Source organism: Protopterus annectens, chromosome 7.part0, assembly GCF_019279795.1.
Source record: "Protopterus annectens isolate FY-2018-M chromosome 7.part0, PAN1.0, whole genome shotgun sequence".
In the NCBI taxonomy this organism is placed as follows: Eukaryota; Metazoa; Chordata; order Ceratodontiformes; family Protopteridae; genus Protopterus; species Protopterus annectens.
In genome coordinates, this window is record NC_056739.1 from 713,758,934 (window position 1) to 713,778,696 (window position 19,763).

The following is a 19,763-nucleotide window of genomic DNA, read 5'->3' on the forward strand; positions in this document are numbered from 1 at the left end:
AAAACTGTTGTATAAAAATAACTGTTAACCCTAACCTTGAAGATGGGGTTAAACGTGTGCTGATCCTTGAAGTTATTTACATTTGAAAAAGTGAGAAGCCATTAAGTCTGTCCAAGGCTAGGGTTTTCAGAGCCAAGGTTTGTAGTACAGTGAGTCCTTTCTTTTTCCTGCCACTTGTTAGTTCCTGTTTTGTAGCAAATTGAAGTGAATATGTCAATAACTAAAATGGTGGATTTTTTGTTAAATCACCACCTAAATTTGTTAATGTGTGAAACTGATATTGCTAATGTATTTTATTTTTCTGGTAATAAGATTAGATTTTCATGTTTCACTATTGCAGTAATGACTCAATGGGTTTTCCTTGCTGTGATAGCCCTTGGCCAGCCTGAGTACCGGAGATTCAACTCCCTTCTATTTTCTGGCGGATACCCTGCACCTAACGTTAGGATGTCTGGGTAGAAGGGTTTCCAACCACTACCATCTTACAGCTTGCTATTGCCATTGGAGCCCAAAGTATCCACATCATAGACTGCATTGGTCAGTCTGAAGATCAGAATCCTTTTCAAAGGTAAGTGCCCTGTTGGAGGAACTTGCTTTTTCTCCTTTGGTTGTGTGTACTTAGATGAGTTCTAGAACTAGTGTCCATCTTGATTCTGGAAAACAGATTCCTCATCGGGGCATTTACTCTCTTTGACTTTCCTACTTGGGCCCAGAACATGTCATTCCTAATTTTCCTTATTATGCCCTTTTCAAGAAGCACAGTATTTGCCATAGAGCAGAATCCCTTGAGCAATTCCTAGAGAAAGAAAAAGGGCATCAAGTTCTTCACGCTTTATGGCATCTGGGAATTCTTCTCTTAACTCCTCTCGAAAACACAAGGAGAAGCATCCAAAACTTCATAGGGTGGCAGACGATGCAGCTTTGGTGTTGTCCAGTCTACCCAGACTTGTGATTGTCGAAGGGCAGGAGACACCTTTGCAATCCCATCCGATGAAGGAAGTGTCCAAGACTGCTGTTGAGTGCCCTTAGGAGTCCAGAATACCTCCTGATCCCTTTATGGCCACACAACTCGAAGAACAAGAGTTGTCTTTTGGGTTCCTGACTGCTTTCCAGACTACAGCTTCAGACTTTCATGTTAGGGATTCAGATAGGGAGGGCTGAATCCTTAGAACCTCAGAGAGGGGGTTAGTTGACCATGCACAGGCTTTGGCCTGGTCTCCATACCTGCAACACCAAGCCTAAGGTCAATCCTAAAAAGATCCTTTCTACCATGCCTCAGCCTAGGTCTTCAGTCTCACAATCCCCCAGAAGTTTACCAGCACTGGTTGAGGATTTCTTCACATTGTAATTTGCAGACAGCGCAGTTCTACTGGACCTCCTGTCCCCCAACCCCAAGAGTTATCAGATTCTTATGATTTAGATGAGGATGAGTTGGCTTATGTGGACTAGTTGTTCTTTGGCACAGAAATCAACATGGCCTCAGCCTCACCATTTGAGGACATAAAATGAGGGAGTATTTCCAATGGGAAGCTCAGGTTTACCCTCAGTCTAAAAACAGAATTAAAGAATTTCTTAAGCTCCCTGAGCATAAACCTTTGCCATTTCTCCCATATTAACATTAGTGGGTTATGTTATTTTAGACTTTTCCCAACCACCTGCTCCTAGGAAGCCAGATAATTTCTGCACGGTCATGGATTCCCACAAGCACCTTTTTAGGAGTCCTATTATTAATCCTGAAGTAGTGACTTGTGGTCCTAAGGGAGCTAAAAGCAGCACTTCCAGAAACTCATTGCCTAATGATAAAAAGAGGAGAACCCTGGATCATTTTAGTAAAAAAAGGTTATACTTGCGCCACCCTGGCTATGAGAGCTCACAGTTGCTAGTTTCATATGGTTAATTACTGGGAAACTGTGCTGGACTATATGAAAGAGAAAATGGAGGGGATGGAAGACAGCTTTTTCTAAAAATTATCTCCAACTCTATTTCAGGTTGCAAAGCATTGTTTGCATGGTGGATGTGATACTCTAGAAGCATCAAGCAGGGTGGCTGCCTCAAAGTTTGTTGTTTGTAGACATGCCTGGTTAAGGGAGCAGTCCGTTACAGACCATGGTAAGGCTGAGATTCCAGATGCCCCTCTAGACAAAGACTTTTTGCTTGGCCCCAAAGTGGAGGCAGTTTTTAAAAAACTGGAGGCAAAAGCTTAAGTCTGTAAAGACACACTAGGACTTTCTGCAAGTTCAACTGCCTGGGTTTAGAAGAAACTGTCCCACTAAGTCCTGGTCCTTGCCTCTCCCTCACAACAAAGGCAAAGAGGGAAAAAGTCTCAGGAGAGATAAGCCATCGAGACAACATAAAAGATGGCAAACAAAATCTACTTTCAGGCCTCCCCAGGGGCCGAGCAGGGAGCAACCATGACTTTGCCAGTCCCCTGCCACTCAAGTCCCACACCAACCACTCTCAATTTCCTTACGTCAATTCCTGCCAGGCCTTCAAAGCTAGGAAGAAGGTTAGTTCTCTTTCACGATGAATGGGTCAAGATTGCCAAAGACAGATGAGTGTTGAGCATCACCAAATCAGGCTATAGACTTTCTTTTGCTTCCCACCCAAAGCCAACTGGCATTCCTACCATTCCATACCACTAACTAAAAGTTGTGAACCACGTATGTCTAGTTTTACAACAAGGCTCCATAGAAGAGGTACCTTCTCAGGAAAAGGTAAGGGGGGTATTACTCAAGACTCTTTCTCTTTCTTATTCCAAGAAAAGTGGGAATGTATGTGGAGGCCCATACGAGATTTTTGAAAACTGAACAGTTTTTTTTTGCCCCAAAATTAAAAAAAAAAACAAAATAAATGTTTACCTTATACTCCGAACTTAAATCCGATCTCTCCCCGTCCAGAAAGCTAGTCTTTCTGCACATAGACTGCAAAGAGCATTCCTCCCCCTGGAGAAGATCTTTTTCGTTACCAGCTACTTCCCTTCACCTCTTCCCGCATCCAATTAATTTCCATCACTGGAAGTTCTTAGACTTATGGGATAACATGGCCTTTTGTATGTAAATAATTCCTTTAACCAGGCTTCACCTAAGGAACATTCAGTGGTCCTTGTAAAAAGTTTGGAATCAGCACAGTCAGTCCCTCAACCAAGTGATTACACTCCTCCCCTCTCTGAAAAGAAAATTTCAGTAGTGGCTGTCTGCTTGCAATCAGGACATGGGGGTTGTACCTTTCAGGATCCCTCATCTAGATAAAATTCTGACCACAGATTTCTCCAACTTGCCTTGGGGAGCAATTCTAATTGCCTCTAGTTTAAGGAAAATGGGAACACAATTTTCAGAAAAAATACAAATCTAAAGAAAGTGATAGCTGTTCTTAAGGACAGCCTAGTTTTCATAGGAAATCTAGAAATCCGAAACACTACTGATAAAGACAGAAGCACCACATAACCAGGGGGAGGAGGATCATGCACTCTTGCCCTCTGTGCCACCAAACCATGTCTTTATTGGACACTGCACCGGGCTTGGGTCTTCACCTACTAGCTCAGTACCTGCCAGAGGAAAACACTGTTGCAGATCACCTCTGCTGATCAGAAGTGAACAGTCATTATTAGACCATGAACAAGAGAGTATTTAAACTCCTCTGTCATACTTGGGTTGTGCCTGAAATGGACAGATGTTCATCATGTTTCACTGTTGCAGTCATTACTCTTGGGTTGTCCTGCTGGCAGGCTACCCGCAGTCGGCCTGAATTCCAAAGTCCTGGTCTGGCGTCGGTTGCTGTCACCTCTTCCCTGACGTCAGTGCGCCAGGGGTATAAAAGATGCAGCCGACGCCATTTTCTTCAGTCTTTCTTGCCGCACGGTGCCCGAAGCAAAAGCAGTTCGCAAGTGCCGGTTGGCCGACTCCTGAGATTTTCAAATCCGAATTTCAGAACCGAAGTCTTCATTAAAGCTAAGTACCCCGTTGAGGAAACTTTTTTCTTGCTCCAGACCCATGTCAGATAAAGTTAACAATTGTATTTTTTGTGGGAAGCAAATACCTCATAAGGATTTTCATTCTTACTGTATTCCTTACCTAGGCCCTGACCACGACGTTGCTAGCTGTCAGTTTTCTGCTAGATTTAACTAATGCACTATTAAGCGTCGGTACGATTTTGCATTTCATTACTTTGGCCGAAGATTTAACTATATAATGCCGTTGGAACCGCCGACGACCGGAGTTTACAAAAACCGCAAGGACAAGGAAAAGGATAGGCATCTGAGGTCCAAAACAGATGATGAGGCCTCCGCTAGGCCAGTCGCCGGTTCTCAGTGAGGCGCTTTCTCCCTCTACCTCAGAGCCACAGGCTGCTTCTGACTCCCATGTGGAGCTCACTGGGCCTCTGGATACTCAAGGTATTGGACACTCGGAAACCATTCCCTCAGATGGGTCCGGAACCGCTGAGCAGGCATCAGCTTCTGAGGGTGTCTTCAGACCTTCACAGTTATATGTTAAGCCAACTTCAGCTTTAAAGGCAAAGACTAAAGCAGTTCTAAAGACAAAGAAACAAGTGCAGCATTCTCCTACTCAGACTTCCATGCCTAAAAAACAGATGCTTAAAATGGCCAAAGACCTAATTACTTTGATCAGGGGTTCCCATCCCCCTCCTGATAAGAGGCCTAGGCAAGAGACAGAATATGATTCTTCTGATCAGGTTTCAATTTCCTCTGAGTCCTCTAATGAACAGGGATACTCTTTTCCTCCCTACGATGATTCTGATGCTGAAGAATCCATTCCTTCAGCCTCTCCTCCTGAGGATTATTCTTTTGGGGAAACCCTGCATACCATGAGGGAGCATTTTCACTGGGAGAGCCAAGATTACTCAGAATCTAAGAAAAGGCTCCGAGACTTTCTTTTACTACCTCAGCACAGACCTCTTGCTATTCCACCTGTTTTAGACATTGTAGATGATGTATTTTCAGTGTCTGGCCTGTCTCCTGACTCTTTACCCCCTGCACCTGCTAAGCCAGACAGGTACTACAGGGTCCCAGACTCTCATAAATTTAAATATAAAAACCCCGCTGCTGACCCAGAAACTATATCTCAGGGTCCCAAAGGGGTCAAGGCTTCCACTGCAAAAAAAACCTGTCCCCTCTGATAGGGATTCTAGGGCACTGGATAGATGGGGGAAAAAAGTTTACACTTCTGCTACCTTGGCTGTAAGGGCTTTAAATTGTCAGTTTCATGTGCTTAAATATCAGCAATACTTAATGTCACTGCTTAAACAGAAAATGTTGACAAATTCTGAATGTTCTGATAACAAGGAAATGCAGGATTTATTGCATGCAGCTGAACAAGTGGGAAAGCATGCTTTGTAATGTGGTTTTGATTCACTGGAGATCTCTTGCAGGGCCGCTGTTACGGGTTCTGTCATAGGCATGCTTGGCTAAAGGAACAGAATCTGCCTGATCATGTTAAAGCAAAATTATTGGATGCTCCATTGCAGCATGATACTTTGCTGTTAAGGCAGAAGAGGTGTTGAAGAAAATGGAGGATAAAGCAAAATCCATGCAGACAGTTAAGGATTTCCTTCAGGTACAGCCACTCAGATTTAGCAGGAACTGGCCTACAAAGAATTGTTCCTTTCCAGTGTCAGACAGGCCACAAAGAGGCAGATACAGACTTCCCAGAGGCAGATCTCAGTCCCAAGGCTCATACAGGCCTAAACAAATGGGGTGCTTCTACCTCCAAAAGCGGAGAAGACTAATCACAACCATACAGGAAACAGTCCCATTGACTTTCCTCTGCCAGATCCAAGCACTTATCATTTGGCAGCCCCCTTAGGAGGAAAACTAGCACATGTTAAGTTGTCAATCTCGCCTTCATTCTTGCTGGATGGGTTCGGAGCTGATCCTCGGCTCCGACTCGGCCAATACTAAAGCTCGAGAGCTATTTCCACCGGCTGGAGGCTCCCCTATATCCCACAATGCTAGGCGGTAACTACTCAGATCTCATTTGCCACTTAGCTGCGAGGTGCTTTCTTCTACCGGTTCTGGCAGGTTAGTGAGATTTCTAGTCAGAAAATTAAAATAACTACCCCTATCCTTTTTGTTTAGTCAGTTTTATAGTACTGGGTATCCTTCTAGTTTAAATCGGGTCCTCCCTCGTTTTTATTCCCTTTTAAGTTCTAGGCCTTTGGCCCACTCCCCTCTTTTTTCCCCTTTGTCATTCAGTGTGATTGGCTTTTCCTTTTTGGTTAAAGGGTGTGTCTGTTTTTTGTGTCTGTCTAGTTTTTGTATACAGTCACTTTTCTGGGATGTCGAAAGACTCCAAGGTCTCAGGCTTCAAGAAGTGCGACTCGTGCTGTCAGAAAATGTCTCTGACAGACGGTCACACTTCTTGTGTATATTGCCTGGGACCTTTGCACCTGCAGGACTCCTGTGCTGTTTGCCATGCATTCAGCCCGAGAGTCCTGCAGGAACGCAAAAATAAACTTATTCTTCGAGGCTTATTAAAGCCAGAAGGCTCCCCGACCTAGTCTGCGTCGGAGAAGCCTTCAAAGACTTCCAGGCTGTCGGCTCCAGCTTCAAAGCCGTCCGCTGGGAGCATCAAGACTACTTCGACTTCGGCTGGAGTCGATGTTTCGAAGACTCAAACCATTACCTGTGCTCCGGCCGGAGCCGAGGGTGCTAAGACTCAGTCGGCTCCGATAGTTTTATCGGAGCCACCTTCTAAGAAGAGGTCGAGGTCCCCTTCCATCGGCTCCATCCACTCGGCCCCGGGATCCCCTCTTCTGTCGGAGCGGAGCCACAGGTCCCATTCCTCTCGGTCCTCCAGGCTGTCCGACCATGACTTAGAGGGTAGTGAGTAGACTTCTCAAGTCCGAGGCACTGGCCCAAATGTTGCATAGCCCTACTAAACAGTCAGCGGCTATTCCCATCCCTTCTTCTGTTCCTCCTCCGACTCCTTTGAGTTCGGAGCCGGGGCTCGTCGGAGCCGATGCCCTCCTTTCGGCTCCGCCGTCTACTTCAATTTCCTCTTTGGAGGGATCTCTGCGCCGGGCTTCCCTCGTCTGCTCCGAGGGGGCAAGTGGCATCGGACCCTTGTCTGACCCCGTTCTCCCTCTCGGAGCATCAGCGCTGGTGAGTTCGGCTCCGACATCGACCTCGGAGCCGTCCCTGTCGGTGCCGGGGGGGTCCTTGTCGAGGTCATGCGGAGCGTGCTAGACCCTGTGTCTACCCCACAGTTGGCTCCGTCAGCTCCTCCCTTTTCAGTGCCTGCGGTGGTTTCTACCCACCCCCTCGTACCAGACCGTAGAGAGCCAACCCCTCAGGTTTCCCCATTGGGAATATCCTCTTCTTCCGAGGCTTCTCCTGATCCGGCAGGGGAACCCCCTCGGAAGAGACAGTGCAAGAGGAAGCACATTGACTCCCCTGAGTCTATCACCTCGGACAGCGACTTGGAGGAATCTGAGGGTTCCCCTTGGTCCCCCTCTGAGGATATCTCTTTTGCTGACATCCTTGAAATCCTTAAACAGGGGGGGAACCGGCCCGCCCTTAACCCTTCAGAGGACGAGTCGGTCTACTTTGAGGCGTTTGGCTCTCGCCCTTCCACCTCCTGGGTGTCTCCTCCCTTTGACCCCCTCATGGAAGTGGTTGCAAGGAAGGCGTGGACGGCCCCTGATTTGGTGGAACCTACCCCAAGGAGACCGTCTAAATTTATTACAGCCCCGAAAGAGAAACAGTTCTTATCTAAAGGCGTCTCTGTTGATGCCATGGTGGTGGCCGCAGCCACTAAGAAGGAATTAGCCGATCCTTCGGTACCTGTCCATCCTCCTAATAAGGAGTCTAGGACCATGGACAGGTATGGTAAGCGGATGTTTTCCTCGGCGACCTTTGCCATGCGGTCGCTGAACTACTTGTGTCACTTCACCCGTCTCCAGAGGGATTTACTCAAAGATATGGGTGATGCTATGCAGGATCCAGCAGCTGAGGGGTTCCAAGACAAAATTAACTCCCAGTTGGCAACCCTGAATTCGATTGTCAACTCCTCCATGCGGCATATCTCATATGCGGCCGATGGGGCGAGTAGGGCCACAAGCACAGGTGTAGCTTTACGACGCCACACCTGGATGCGGCTTTGCAATTTTGCAGACCTTTTCAAGGCGTCCTTCACCAATTCCCCCTTTGATGGCTCAACGTTGTTTGGACCTCAGGTGAAGGATACATTGACTAGGTGCGAGCAGGAAGCTAAGACTCTCTCTGCCGTGGGAGTCCGTTTTTCTACCCCTTCCAGACCTTATCCCAAAGGTCAGAAGGGGGGAAAAATGTGGTTCCGCAAACCACAAGGAGTCTCATCTGACGCACAAAGTTGATTCCCCACTAGAGGCAGAGGGGGGAACAATAATAGACGCTGCCCTAAGGGCAGAGGTGGTCCGCAAAACCAAGGTAGCAGAGAGACTCTCTCTGATTAACCCTTTTAGCATCCCTGAGGAGCTGCCCGGCTGTCCACCTTCGGAGGCAGTCGGGGGAAGATTATCACTGTACCCAGAAGCCTGGCTTTCCCCCACTCAAGACAAATTGGTACAGTCGATTATATCCGAGGGTTACAAAATCCCCTTTATTCACATCCCATCCCAACCCAAAGGATCCCTTCCAGACGTTCCACCCAGTCTAAGGGAACAAGCAGCGTTAGAAATATCAAAGCTGCTGTCAAAAAGAGCTATCCAGCCAGTCCCAGCAGACCAGCAAGGATCCGGAATCTACTCCAAATTCTTTTTGGTACCAAAAAAGACAGGGGACTGGAGACCAATTCTGGATCTCAGCATGCTAAACAAGTATGTGAAGAAAACGAAATTCGGATGGTCACGCTACAGTCCATTCTACCCTTCTTGGGTCAGGACAATTGGATGTGCTCAATAGACCTTCCGGATGCGTACTACTATATCAAAATGCACAGACGCTCCAGGAGGTTTCTCCGCTTCAGGCTGGGAGCCAGTCACTACCAGTTCAGAGCCCTGCCCTTTGGTCTCACTACAGCCCCCCGAGTGTTCACCAAATGTATGGCAGTGGTCGCGGCTCACCTGAGACGTCAAGGATTCCAGGTGTTTCCATATTTAGACGACTGGCTCCTTACCGCCACCACCAGGCGTCAACTTCTTCTATCCAGAGACTTCACCATTCAAACTTGCCAAGCTCTAGGCATTTCAGTAAATTTCGAAAAATCTGCCTTGATGCCTTGTCAGTCTATTACCTTTATAGGCGCCACCTTAGACACAGTTCATCTTTCTGATAGAGCAAAGAGTATCAGATATCCGCAAACACGTTTACCTTCTGCTTCAATGCAACAAGATCAAAGCCAGGGTAGTCTTGAAGGTATTAGGACTCATGGCGGCTACCATTACACTTCTTCCCCTAGCTCGTTTTCACATGCGGATCCTCCAGTGGATGCTGTTTTCTCAATGGTCCTTCCAACAGCTCCCAGTGTCTCACATCATTCTGCTATCCCAATCATGCAAGAATCACCTGTCTTGGTGGATGACATCACCTCAAGTTCTTCAGGGCAGACCCTTCACCCCCCCCAATCGCCACTCTGACAACGGACCCCTCCCTGATCGGGTGGGTGGGGGGGGGCATTATCAGGGCAGGACAGTCCAGGGCACGTGGCAATCTTTCGAGTGCCACTTGCACATAAATGTCTTGGAGATGAGAGCAGTGCTTTTAGCGTTGCAAGCCCTTCAGGACTCTCTTCCCACAGGGGCTATTGCAATTCAGATGGACAACATGTCCATAGTGTTGTACATCAACAAACAGTGTGGAACCAAGTCCTATCCCTTATGTTGAGAGGCACTCAGACTTTGGCAGTGGGCGATCTCTTCTCAGCGGTTTCTGATAGCAACGCACATTCCCGGGAAGTCCAACGTGATTGCGGACAAGTTGAGCAGGGCTATTCTCATGCCTCATGAGTGGTCTCTAAAAAAAAAAAATCATTGCTGGAAGAAATCTTTCAAAGATGGGGCCGGCCTTGCTGCGATTTTTTTGCTACTCCCCAAAACAGCAAGTGTCACGATTTCTTCACCCTCTTCCCTCTACCAGGCCAACCCACCAGAGACGCTCTAGTTCACGATTGGCCCCGGGGACTTCTGTATGCTTTCCCCCCTTTTCCACTGATCTCTCAACTAATTCAGAAAGCTATCGCCTTGAGAGTCACTATGATCCTCATTGCCCCTTACTGGCCTCGACAGATATGGTTTCCGTTCCTGCATCATTACCTCTTGGAGCAGCCTTGGCATCTGGACCCAGTGCCAGATCTTTTGACCCACCAGTCGGGCCAGCTGCACCACTCCCTCCAATCTCTCAACCTCACAGCGTGGTTTCTCCGATTCCTACCCTAGCCAGGCTTCCATTAATTTCTCATTCGGTCCATAACATCCTGATAGCCTCTCACAAGTCTTCTACCAGAAGGATTTACAATAGTAAGTGGAAACGTTTTTCCTTCTGGGCAGCATCTAAAAACATAGACCCCTTCACCGCACCTATCCAGTCTATCCTAGACTTCCTGGCAGAGCTCTTTCATTTAGGCTCTTCCTCATCTACCATTAGAGTACAACTAGCTGCTATATCGAACTTTCAAGTAGGTATCTCGGACTCCAATATCATGTCCCATAAACTTTGCAAAGCCTTTCTAAGAGGTATCTTTTTGCTCAAGCCCCCAATCAAAGATTCCCCACCTCAGTGGGACTTGAATTTGGTCCTAGCGTCCTTGATCCCCCCCCCTTCGAACCTGCGGCTTCATGCCCTCTCAAGTTGCTCTCATGGAAAACCCTTTTTCTAGTAGCCATAACATCAGCTAGAAGGGTATCAGAACTTCATGCTCTTTGCAGTCGTCCTCCGTACTTAGTTTTCCATAAAGACAGGGTGTCCCTCCGGACTAATCCGTCCTTCTTGCCTAAGGTTTCCTCTGAGGCAAATCTAAACCAGACTATCGATCTCCCTGTCTTCTTCCCTGATTATTCCAACAGGTCGGAACAAAAGTTACATTTTCTAGATGTTCATCGCCAACTTCGATATTATTTAGACAGGACTAAACAGTTCAGGAAATCTGACCAGCTCTTCCTGTCTTATGCGGAAGGGAAAATGGGCCTTCCAGTTTCTAAAGTGTCCCTTTCGAGATGGCTTACCTCTATAATTACCTTCATCTATGAAATCAGACATCAAAAGCTGCCTTCAAGGCCTATAGCTCATTCAACCAGGGCATTAGCTACATCTGTAGCTTTTCAGGACAGGCTACCAATAGATTCCATCTGTGCAGCAGCCACATGGGCTTCACCTTATACCTTTATCTCGCATTACAAATTGGATATGGCCTCCAGAAACCGTGCCAACTTTGGTTCCACTGTTCTCAAGAGTCTGTTCCGATAAGCCACCCGGGGTAAGGTGCTAGGGACACGGTTCCATCCAGCAAGAATGAAGGCGAGATTGACAACTTAACATTGAGAAGTTATGTACCTACCATAACGTTCCATGTTAGTTGTCTTCTTCTCGCCTTCTTTCTTGCGTCCCACCCTCCTTCCCCCCAGCCTGGACAGACCGATAGGATCTTTTGGGATCTTCCATTGGGGCTTCCTTCCCACATGTTCTACCACCTCTATTCTCCCTTTTTTCTGTTTGTGGTAGCTTACATACAGGTTTATATATAGAGGTGTTTTTTTTCTGTCTTTTCCATCCTATGGAGACTAGAACTGCTATGGTTTTAGCTATCAAACGAGATCTGAGTAGTTACCGCCTAGCATTGTGGGATATAGGGGAGCCTCGAGCCGGTGGAAATAGCTCTCGAGCTTTAGTATTGGCCGAGTCGGAGCCGAGGATCGGCTCCGAACCCATCCAGCAAGAAAGAAGGCGAGAAGAAGACAACTAACCTGGAACGTTATGGTAGGTGCATAACTTCTCATTTGTTCACCAAATTGGCAAATAATTACCCAGGACAAATGGGTCTTGAACATGTCCCAGGGCTACAGGTTCCACTTTCACACCCTGCCAAGGGCAAAAGGTATGCCAGACCTGCCACACAATCAATGGGCAGAGGCACAAAAGCAAGTTTCATCCCTCATGGACATGAGGGCCATTCAACAAGTACCACAACAAGAGCAGGGGCAAGGATTTTACTTGAGACTTTTCTTGGTGCCCAGAAAGGACAAAGCCTGGAGACCAATACTGGACCTGTCTATACTAAACACGTTTCTGGATGTTCCAAAATTCAAGATGTTAACTCTGCAGCAGCTACTGCCCATGCAGGCCAAGAAGGCTTGGCTCGTAACTTTGGACTTAAAAGAGGCATATCCGCATGTCCCAATCAGACAATCTTGCAGAAGATACCTCAGATTCATAGCTGGCTCAGTGCACTACCAATTCTCTGCACTGCCCTTTGGCTTATCTACTGCACCCAGGGTCTTCACAAAATGCTTGGCACCAGTAATTGCATTTTGCAGACAAAGAGGAATTCAAATATATCCTTACTTGAATGACTGCCTTATTCAAGCAGAGAACAAAGACATTCTTCTAAACCATCTGGCGTTTGTAAAAATATGTTAATTTCCCTAGGGTACACAGTAAATGAAAAGAAACCAAAACTAGTACCCTCTCAAGAGGTAATATTCCTGGGTGCAAGCTTAAATACAACTGCCCAGATGGCTTATCTCACGCCAGACAAACAAAGGCAACTGACTTCTTACTTCAAAAAGTTGGCAACAAAGACCCAGTTATCTGCAAGGAAAATCCTGCAGGCCTTGGACTTCATGGCATCCTGCATTCTTTTAATTCTATATGCCAGACTGCATATGAGGAAACTACAATGGTATCTAAAAAGTATTTGGACTCAACATTGCCACAGCCTGGAAACATTAATTACCCTCATTCCCTGCCTGCAACAGGAGTTTCGATGGTGGGCACAGGCATGTCACCACAACAAGGGACTGCCATTCACTTTACCCACAGCCAGGCAGACAGTAACAACGGATGCATCAGATTATGCCTGGGGGGCCCACATGGCCAGAAAATGTATTCAGGGCACATGGCCCACAAGTCAGATGCATCTTCATATAAATCAAAATAGCTGCTAGCTGTTCAGAATGCCCTGACAGCTTTCAAGGATCTACTTCATCCAGGACAACTACTGATAAAGACGGACAATACTACAGTCATGTGGTACATAAACAAGCAGGGAGGCACACATTCCTACCCCCTCTTCAGACAAGCAGTGACCTTGTGGGACACAGCATTGACTTTATCAAGTTCACCTGCAAGCACAATTCCTGCCAGGAAAAATAAATACTCTGGCAGATGAACTAAGCAGAAACCTCATGGATCCCCACGAGTGGAAACTGGATCCACAAGTCTTCAGCATGATAACAAGGAAATGGGGATGCCCAGACATAGATCTATTTGCCTCCCCTCACAACTGCCAATTACAGAGATTCTGCACAAGGATTTATCACAAGCAAGCATGGAAAGTGGATGCCCTATCCTTCAGCTGGAAAAACCTAACGGTATATGCCTTTCCTCCACTGCCTCTCCTTCCCAAGGTACTCCTAAAGGTCAGACAAGAGAAGCCAAAAGTGATAATGATTGCCCCAGACTGGCCACACCAGCACTGGTACCCAATCCTAAAGAACTTGTCTCAAAGTCCAGCATGGATATTGCCTCAAACTTCTCACTTACTGACCCAACAAAACAATCAGATCCTGCACAGCCAACTCAGGACCCTAAATCTGTTAGCATGGCGGATAATGTAGCCATTCAGAACACTCCTCTTTCAAAAGCTGTTATGGATGTTATCTTGGAGGCCAGGAGGCCCAGTACCAGAAAATCTTATGCAGAAAAATGGAAGAGATTCTGTGCTTGGAACCAGGAACAAGGTATTAACACGTATGTACCAAATATTCTTCAGATTTTACAATGCTTAACTGAGATGCTGGACAAAGGTCTTTCCTTTTCATCAATTAAGATTCATGCCTCTGCCATTTCAGCCCATTACAATATGGAACTACCTATCTTTTCTCATCCTTTAATAAGGCAGTACCTCAGAGGGGCCAAAAACATCAGGCCTCCAAGGAGAGCACCAATACCTGCATGGGACCTCAATTATGTCTTGGAAAAACTCACACTGCCTCCTTTTGAGACAGCCTCAACAGCTGATATAAAATTCTTATCCTGGAAAACAGCTCTGCTCCTAGCAATAACCTCTGCAAGACGAGTCTCTGAGTTACAGGCACTCATGACTGTGGAACCTTTTATCATTTTTCATCCAGGGTTTCTCTGAGGACATACCCTACATTTATGCCTAAAGTGGTGTCCAGTGTGGCCCTTAACCAAACCATTCACTTGCCTACCTTTTATCCAAATCCACAGAAGAAGGGTGAGAGACTTCTGCATTCTTTGGACATACACAGACAGCTACGCTTCTACTTGGACAGAACTAAAGCTTTCAGAAAGACTGAGCAACTTTTAGTGGCATATGCTGCAGGATCACAAAGAAAGGCTATCTCGAAACAGACTATTTCTAAATGGATAGGTCATTGCATTCGTTTCTGCTACTCACAGCATGGCATATCAGTGCCTAAGGACATTAGGCCACATTCTACCAGAGCAGCAGCCTTCCTCAGAGGAATACCAACCAAAGACATCTTAGAGGCTGCAACTTGGAGTTCAATGCACACTTTTACAAAGCACTACCACTTACCTCTCTACTATAAATCCAGAGCAGGCTTTGCCACTGCAGTTCTGCAGGGCCTTATAGCCTCTCCTAATCCTATTAAGCCCAGCCACCCATCCTCAGCTTTGGGATTCAACCCAAGAGTTATGACTGCAACAGTGAAACACGATGAACATAGTACAGTTGTATATCTTCCATAAGTGTAGATGTTCGAGTGTATTCACTGTTGCAGTCCAGGTTACCCTCCCACTGTCCCCCTTTCATTTGCTGGGTCTTAGCTGTACTTCTCTATTCTATACAACCTATGTGGTGTATTTGCTTGTAGATGAAGGAAATGTTTACTTTAGTGCATGAATGTTTATTGGCATAATCTATTTAGCCTACCCTTTTGGGGGCACCTGACATCTTTTATACCCCCTGGTGCACTGACTTCAGGGAAGAGGCAACAGCAACTGACGCCGGACCAAGACTTTGGAATTCAGGCCGACTGTGGGTAGCCTGCCAGCAGGATAACCCAAGAGTAATGACTGCAACAGTGAGTACACTCTAACAATTACATTTATGGTAGGTACACAACTGTACTTTTTGGTCTAAAGCAAAAAGGTCAGATACAAATAATTTACACTACGGCCAATTACCCAGAGGCTTGGAGGACGGATGCCTTATACTTTCCATAGGACGTATCACATTCGGTGTGCATTCCCTCTTGTACCTCTCAATCCCAGGGTACTGCTGATATTCAGGGAGCCCCTTTTGGCTGAGGTAATATTAATTTCCTCTACTGCACAGCCTGAGCAGGAAAAAAATGTAGTGGTTTGCTCAACAGATGAAACTTCTGGCACAAACTATGGGTTCCATCATACACCCTGATCTCAGCATCTTGAGAATGACAGCATGATTGTTCTTCTTACTGCTTCTCAAGGCCTCCTTTTGGACAATGATGTACTAGACATTTAAAAAAACAGCCAGAAAATCTAGTATCAGAAAATCATACACTTCAAATGGAAAAGGTTTTCTGTTTGGTTCCAAGAACAAAATCTGTCTAGGGTCAGCAGATATAAACCATATGCTTGCTTACCTTTCTCATTTATTCAACTATTAAAATTCAGTCCTCAGCCAAATCTACCGGCCTGCTTGTGCAGGCTCCCTCTTTTTCTCAACCCCTTATGAAGTAGATTCTTAAAGATGTTATCCACCTGAAGCCTCCCATGAGATTCGCTTCTTTGGCATCTCGATTTTTATGCTGTAAAAGGTTACAGTACCCCATTCAAGCCTGCTACTGTAGCTGACATTCAATTTCAGTTTATCTCCTAGAAAACAGCCTTTCTACTGGCTATCACTTAAGCTAGATGGGTTTCAGAATTCCAAGAAAAGGTGGCTTTTGAATTTATTCTTAATCAGTCCATTGTCCTCCCTGCAATGTATCCTCCTTCACTTGATGATCACAGATAAGTCTGATACTACTGGAACAGGACCAGTTTGGTTAGAAAGCACAGATACATTTTTGTAACTCTTGTTAGTAACAAGCTTGGAAATCCTATCCACAAACAAACCATTTCAAAGTAGTTTTCTAGCTGCATTACTTTTTGTTACAAACATCATGGAAAATGAATTCCACCACATATCAAACAGCATTCCACCAGAGCTACTGCTACCACCAATGCTTTTTTTAGAGGGGTTCTCATCAGGGAAATTTTACAGGCTGCCACTTGGTTCTCTGTCCATACCTCTACTGAACACCGTAATCTTCACATTTTTTCCAAATTTAGGGCTGGATTTGCTTCTGTGATTTTGCAGGACATTCTAGTTTCGGCTTAAATCCCCTTTCTTTCTTCCAGCCTCCCACTTTCTCAGCTTTGGAAATACTCCCATGTGGTTATTACTGCAACAGTGAAAAACAATTAACTTGGCACAGTTGTCTGTACTTATCATGAATGTATTTATTTACCATTTTGACTGGGTTGGTCCTACTAGGCTTGTGGCCTCTCTTTTTTCAGAGGAGACCAGAATGGTATTTATACTACTAGGGAAGATGTGGCCAGGGCAGCAAGGGGCTTTCCCTGCTTATAGCTTTGGAGATTGCTAGTGAGCACTCGCATCCTGTTCCTAATGCAGTGGCAGTTGGGAGGATGGTGTGCAATGAGGCATAAGATTTCAGGAGGCACTGAGGTGAACGCCAGTGCTGTGGAGAGTATTAAGATTGTGTATGTGATTCAGAAGTTATATTTTTGCAAAATGTATTTGCAGAATAAATAACATTTCTATAAGAAAGAGATTAATATTTATGGAAGGATCATATTACTGTCAAACCACTTTATAAAAAATGGTCTGAATGGTGGAGGACTTAAGTCTCTTACAGTAGCAGTTTAATGTGAAAAAGTAGACTAAGGACAGTATAGGAGAGAGTATAACGATGCATCAGAAGATTTAGAAAATAATAAGGTATTTTTGATAAAGAATAAGAATTTTATATTGAAGAGATCAAGAGAAAATTAAGGAGCTATTCAAGTAAAGAGAAAAGGAGTAAGTAGTATCTGCATACTTAATATTAGTAAGGGAAGATAGTAGTGTAATGACATAGATGAATAATGAAAAAGTAGAAATAGAATTTAGAAGCAAATTATGAAAGTTGCAGAATATGTACAAGTAATGTTTAAAGAAGAAAAGAAATTGAAAATAATATGGAAAGTAAAAAAGTTTTCAGAGCAAGAAAGTAAATAATTTGAAAATATTTATTTATATGAGTTAGTACAAGTGAATATAGATTTGGCTGCAGAACTAGATGGAATAGGATATGAAATCTATTAAAATTGAATGGAATAGCAAAAAGAATATTTTTTAAAGATGTTGAATGAATGGCTAAATGAAGGTTTCATTTATAAAGAATTATGTAGCGGAATACTTTAGCATTTATTTTGAAGAAAAAATACAAAAGTGATTTAAAAAATGGAGACTGATAATACTGAATAATAACGACTATAAATTCTTTATGAAAGTACACGAGAGATTTGATAAAAGATGGAAAGTATTATGGAATATAGTATGTATAGCATAAAGCGGAAGGGATGTCAAGAATTATTAATGGTAGTGAGAGAGATTGTGGATATTATAAACAGAAGAGGAAAAATGCTAAACTTATGATAGGGGATCTGAAGAAGTTTAATACAATAGGACATCAAATTTCATCCGTGATAATGAAATATAAAGTAAGTGGGAAAATTAGAAAATTATGTATGTCTGCCTATAGCAATATTAGAATAAAAATTCTAGTAAATAGTTGGTTAAGTAAAGAGATGCATGTGAGGAGGATTATTAGACGGGGATGTCCAGTGAATTGCATACTTTTTGCTTTAGTTATGAACGTGATTGTATGTGAAATTGTAAAATGAAGGAGGCTGGGTACATAATTCCTGAATGCTTAAGAATTCCTGATGTTATGCTATCCTGTTTCGCCTTCATTCTTTGCTGGTTGGGTTCGGAAATGAGAATCTGTTCCGACTCGACCTGTACTAAAGCTCGAGAACTTCCACTGACTTGAGGCTATACCATATCCCATCATGCTTAGGGTAGATTACCCAGATCTCGTTTGCCACTAAACTAGATCGGGTGCTTCCTACTAGGCTCCAGGCTACATGAAATCATTATTAATCTTTTGTACTGTTTTTTGCTCTTAAGTATTTAGTTTGTTGGATTATTTGTTTTAGTGTGGTAGACGAGCCTTTCTAGAGCCTTTGCGATATTTTGTACCGTTTGTTGCTGTCAGTCTTTCTTTAGGCCGTTTATCTTCCCTCCTATCTCGGTCCAAAACTCGATTGAGTTAGTGAGTTTTTTTTGTGTCATTCTTATTTAAAACTATCTTGTTTACCTTTTTGCTATATAGTTGGGTAGCCCGTTTGAGTTAGAGGGCTCCCTTTTAGCTGAGGACTGAATTTTAATAGTTGAATAACTTAGAGGGCTTCTCTACCTTCCCTTTCTGTTTTTTCCAGTGAGGAGTTGTTTAAGTTGGAGACTTCTCCTCTGACTAGAGGTGATTGTCGTTTAAGTTAGAGGCTTCTCCTTTATCGTTGTTGTTTGTTTATATATATATATATATATATATATATATATGGATCTAGGACGTTTGCTCGACTGAGCAAACGTCCGAATCCATAAAACTCGAACATACGTTAACGAAAGCGCTTTTATCGAAAAAGCGCTTTCGTTAAAGCGTGTGACAAAATAAAAAAAACACTACATTTACATTTTAGCAGGGGGGCTCCCCTGCACCCCATGTGGGGGGCTGTCCCCCACACCCCCCTACTTTAATATTCTCTCTGCGAGACCGCACTACAGTGGGGAAAAGGAAAATTTCCCTTACCCGCACCGTAGTACAGCCTCGGCAACAGTCATATTTACCCGAAACTGCTTCTTCGGTGAAAAGCACTTTTGCGCAAGTATGTCCGGCCATAGATCTATATATATATATATATATATATATATATATATATATATATATATATATATATATATGGGTTCCGTTCAGAAGCTCGAAATACTGAAATCTCAAATTTCAGTATTTCGAGCCCAAGAAGCCAAATCCACATAATAGCGAAAGTTTAGAAGAGTGAAATTTAAAACCTCAAATACCGGAGGTTTTAAATTTCGCGCTTCTAAAGTTCCACTATGGTCATGTATTCAGGTAAGTGTGTGTCTGTGTATGTGTGTGTTAAGGGGTTTGGGTAGGGGCTGGGGTGTGTGTCAGTGTGTTTTGTTGCTGTGATGTGCGTGTGCGAAGAGAAAGTAGCTTGTGTGGTGATGTTTTATGTGTGTTTGTATGTAGTGCAACCTCGGAGTGAGAATATTTAAGTAGGGGGGTGTGGGGAGTGAATGGAGGCTTCCTCCCCTGCTTTCATGTAGTAGTTATTGTGTGTGTTTGTGTGGTGGATTGTGAGTGTGTGTGTAGTAAAACAGTAAAATTCAAAACTTCCGGTCTTCGAGGTTTTAAACTTCGCGGTTTTTAGTTTTTATTGTTTTGTGGATACCACTTCTTGGGCTCGAGATACTGAAATTCGAGATTTCAGTATTTTGAGCTTCTGAAGT

General features: G+C 44.4%; 1 protein-coding gene across 1 annotated transcript in view; it reads left to right on the forward strand.

Annotated features, from left to right (window-relative positions):
- LOC122806648 (paired amphipathic helix protein Sin3a-like) overlaps nucleotides 1-19,763 on the forward strand; it is a 1,265,677-nt gene that overhangs the window by 126,710 nt on the left and 1,119,204 nt on the right. The window lies entirely within an intron of this gene.